The following is a 5109-nucleotide window of genomic DNA, read 5'->3' as shown; positions in this document are numbered from 1 at the left end:
GGAAAAACTTCAATTATATGTAGCCTATGTATACAGGTATGACTTTCCATACCTAAAGAGCTGTTCATCCAATCGACTTCACACTTGGCAGGTGTATTGCAGAGGACCCAAGGAAGGGCTATGTTGAGTGTGAAGTCGATTGGATAAGTGGTTCTTGAGAACATCCGGGGGCAAGCAGTCAGCCCTTTCCGAACGGGCACTGCACTAGTTCATTACATTTTGGCAAGTCTGTTAATTGGGTTTCTGTTGCTTGACATACTTTTTGCTTTTCATGCACTCACTGATGTGTCTGACTGTGTCTGAATTCTCTCTCAAACACCATATGGGCATGTGGTGCCAACTCTACAACAGCCTTCTAACCCATGGGAAACAAAACATGTCAGGTAGAAACCCTAAAAGTCGAAATACTTTGTGACTGTTTTCAAGGATGAGATTCGGGCTGTGCTTGAAAGTGAAATGTCTGGCATTAAATCGGAGATACAAGGCGCCAAGATGGAGCTCTCTAACTTCAAGGCTGCTATAAAAAACGAGGTGACCGCGATGGGGAACACCATGAAGGAGATGGAGAGGGGACTTTCTGGATGCTCAGATGACATCGTGGCTCTGCACTGTACAACAGCTCTCAACACAGGTGACTGCCTTAGAAAATAAATGTGAGGACCTGGAAGGTAGATCCAGGCGCAATAATATACGTATCGTTGGGGTGCCAGAGGGCCGTGATTGTAGCACAACTGCAGTCTCCGTGCTGCTGAAAGAAGCTTTCCAGCTGGAAAATGCCCACACCGGACCTTACAACTGCCACCGAAACAAGGGGCCCCACCTAGAGCCATCGTGGCCCGACTTCATTACTTCCATGACTGCTCCAATATCCTGCGTCTTGCCAGAGAACGGCGGAGGGTGAAGGTGAACGACATAACTGTCTCGGTCTTCCCGGATTACACAGCAAGAGTTGCCCGTGCACGAGCAGCATTCAACGGCATTAGACAGCAGCTGCGTGGGATTGAGGGGTTCCGTGTGTGTGTGTGTGTGTGTGTGTGTGTGTGTGTGTGTGTGTGTGTGTGTGTGTGTTTTAAATTAAGCCTACCTGGAGAGGTTTGCTGTAGTATCTAGCTGTCTCTCCCTTCCATTGATGTGTGTACATGCATAAATAACTGAAGGTTAATGTCAGTTTACCAAACCTATATGGAAGTGATTGTTTTACGTTTTGATATCTACGCCTAATAGCTTTTTTGATGTTCTGCTGAGTTTAGCGTTTAGCTGGTTAGTTCCCCTATTATAAGCACAATGTGCGGATATTCTATGTTAGGGAGAAGTTCGAACCCAGTTAAGATGGTTGAGATGGGAAGGGAAATGAGGGTCTTAGTACATTCTGACTATTTTTTTATTGTGTTTTCTTTTTGTACCTGTTTTTTTTGCCTTGACTTATGTAGTGATGGGGGCCTTACATGCAAATTACTATCTGGCTTTGACATGGCACAGAATGTGACTACAGGCGGGATTGCTACATGTCCAATCTCATTTGTGAGCTGGAATGTTAAGGGGATGAATCATTCTGTGAAACGCAAGAAAGTTCTGACACATTTACAGCAGCTAAAAGTTGATATCGCCTTCCTTCAGGAGACCCACTTGAGAGTATCTCACCATTCACACCTGCATGCTGGATGGGTTGGTGAAGTCTATCACTCAAAGTTTCATGCTAAATCAAGAGGGGCAGCACTTCTTATTGGCAAGCATGTACCTTGTATCATATCTCAGATTGATGCAGACCCTGCGGGCAGATATGTTGTTGTCACGGGCAAATTGTATAATACCCCAGTTATTTTAGCAAGCATTTATGCACCCAATTGGGATAACGCTGCATTCTTCACCAATCTCTTTTCCCGTCTGCCTGATTTAAACAAAGTCAAAGTCAAAGTCTCTTTATTAGTCTCCCAAAAGAGAAATTTGTTTTGGACAGAGAGAAATTGCTGCAAGAGTAACATAGACACACATCAAACACAGGGTTAAAACAGTTAGACATTAAACATAAAGGCTACTCAAGTAGCTGTGCAAAATTACAAGTTACCATTTTCTAAAAAGGCAGTATAAAAATTTTTTTATCCATTTGGAAATATAAATATACTTATTTATAGCATCATTTGATAATAGGTGGAGACATGAACTGTGTGCTAGCTCCTAACCTAGACCATAGCTCTGTTAGGAATATGCCGACCTCTAAAGCTGCCCATTCAATTCGGTTGTTTCTTGACAGCTATGGTGTTGCTGATGTTTGGCGTTCTTCAAACCCTGCTGCTCGGAAGTATTCTTTTTTCTCCGCTGTCCACAAAACATTTTCACGCATTGATTACATTTTTATGGACAGGCGTCTTCTCTCCTCAGTTCAGCATTGTGATTATCATCCGATTGTAATCTCTGACCATGCTCTGCATATGATGAAGCTTAATCTACCGAACACAAAGCCTGCTTACAGACCATGGCGTCTCAACTCACTTCTGCTCTCTGATAAAAACATTTTAGATTTTATTTTGTCACAAATTGATCTCTTTTTGGAAATCAACCAGACCCCTAATATGTCACCATCAACAGTATGGGAGGCGCTTAAAGCTTATTTAAGAGGCCAGATTATCTCCTACAATGCACAGCTACGGAAAACCAGAAACGCCCGTATTAACTCACGCTTAGCAGCAACAACATCAGCTGAAGACATTAAGGAACGCCTACTCCTCCAAAAAGAATTTGATCTATTAGCCACACTAAAGGCTGAGAACCTTTTGATCAGATCCCGTCATAGGTACTACGAGCATGGCGAAATAACTGGGAGAATTCTTGCTCAGCAGCTTCGCCAAAGAGCAGGAAGTCTAGCAATTTCTGAGATCCGTGAGATCCATTGTACAGACCATGTCTGTATCAACTTAATGTACTTAATCAAGTCATTTCTCCAAAGCATTGACACCCGTTTTCAGTTGGAGAAATTGAAATGGCCATTAAGAGTATGCGGTGCGGGAAATCTCCAGGTCCGGATGGAACTACAACAGTTTTTCAAGAAATTCTCAAACCAATTGGCTCCCATACTAAACTCTGTATATAGTAATTCCTTGTTGGTTGGCTCACTACCCGAAACATTACGGCAAGCGACCATATCACTTATTCTGAAAGAAGGCAAAAACAAACAGGAATGCGGTTCCTACCGCCCTATCTCTTTACTTAATGTAGACAGCAAAATCCTTGCAAAAATTGTTGCTCGCCGTCTCGAAACAGTTCTCCCAACTATAATCTCAGAAGACCAGACGGGTTTCATAAAGAATCGGCAGGCTTCCTTTAATATCTGCCGTCTGTATAACATCATTTACGGTCCCTCTCCAGCCGACCATCCAGAAGTTGTTATATCTTTAGATGCCGAAAAGGCTTTTTATCGGGTGGAGTGGGACTATTTATTCCATACGCTTGAGAAATTCGGATTTGGGCCAAAGTTTTTATCCTGGGTCAAAATTCTACATAGCTCATCGTCAGCGGCGGTACGCACTAATAATAAAGATATCACTATCTTTTTCACTAACACGAGGGACGAGGCAGGGGTGCCCTTTGTCCCCCCTACTTTTTGCAATTTCAATCGAGCCGCTAGCCATAGCTTTGCGTAACAGTGAAAATGTTAAGGGTATTACAAGGGCGGGGTTGGAACATAAAACCTCATTATATGCGGATGATATGTTACTTTACTTGTCTGATCCTTCCTCATCTCTTTCCGCAGTTCTTAGTCTTCTGAATGAGTTTGGCAAAATTTCGGGTTACAAAGTAAACACTCAGAAAAGTGAGCTGATGCCCATTAATCCAGCGGCAAGGGAATCTCCGTTTCTCCCTATGGTGCCGTTCAAAGTGTGCATGGATAAAATAAAATATCTGGGTGTCCGGGTCACGCACAAATTTAAAGACCTTTTCCCAGCAAATTTCCCCCCTCGCCTGTCTTCTCTAAAGGTAGACATTGATCGATGGGATCTGTTACCCTTGTCTTTGGCAGGCAGAATTAACGCCATTAAAATGAACATACTACCCAAGCTTCTTTATTTGTTTCAGTGTGTGCCAGTTTTCCTAACTAAATCATTTTTATTTCCCTAGACAAGAAGCTTTCTTCCTTTATTTGGAATAAAAAGAATCCACGTATACGCAAGGCTATACTGCAGAGACCTAAGCAGCAGGGAGGTCTTGGTTTGCCAAATTTTCAGCATTACTACTGGGCAGCAAATATTAAAACGATTTCCTATTGGATGGAGAAGGACGATGCGACAGCCGTACCTGATTGGTTACTTCTAGAGAGAGACTCTTGTAAAGATACCTCATTGTTTGCTTTATTATGCTCAGGGTTGCCATTCTATGAGCCTATAACCAAATATACTTCTAACCCAGTTGTTGTTCATTCTTTGAAAATATGGAAACAATTCAGACTATCTTTTGGGATCAGTAAAGTGTCATTACTTGCTCCCATCGTGAAAAACTTGTCATTCCTGCCGTCTATGACGGATGCCGTATTCAGTACGTGGCACAAACGGGGTCTGTTCGTTTAAAAGCATGTACATGAATGGCTTATTTGCCTCTTTTGACCAAGTAGTTGAGAAGTTCAACATTCCCAGTTTGCATTTTTTTAGATACCTACAGATCCGTAGCTTCTTAACCTCAAATACAGCTCACTTTCCCTCACAGCCACCAGAGACCCTACTAGATTCAATCAATGACATTACTTCATCCAGGAAGGCAAAGATAGGTGTAATATATTCCTTGATAATGTCAGAACAAAATTACCAGCCTTAACTCCCTCAGAGACCAGTGGGAAGTAGATCTGGGTACTGAAATCTCAGACTCCCTTTGGTCAAAGATGATGGGGGGTATACATTCATCTTCAATAATTGTACACAAACTCAATGTGTCCTCATTGTGAATTGTTAATTTGTTGTAACAAAACTTAAATAAACCATGTTCAAAAAAAAAAAAACACTACAGTTGGCAGCAGGTAATGTTAGCCTAGCGTTAGCTAGCAGCTGGAGTAAACACGGTTAAAATGCTGACAGCTAAACGGTGTAAAAGTGTGTCTGTATTTCACTGGAGAGGATTGTAAAA

This window comes from Perca flavescens, chromosome 9, assembly GCF_004354835.1.
Source record: "Perca flavescens isolate YP-PL-M2 chromosome 9, PFLA_1.0, whole genome shotgun sequence".
NCBI lineage: Eukaryota > Metazoa > Chordata > Actinopteri > Perciformes > Percidae > Perca > Perca flavescens.
This window is presented reverse-complemented; position numbering follows the sequence as displayed.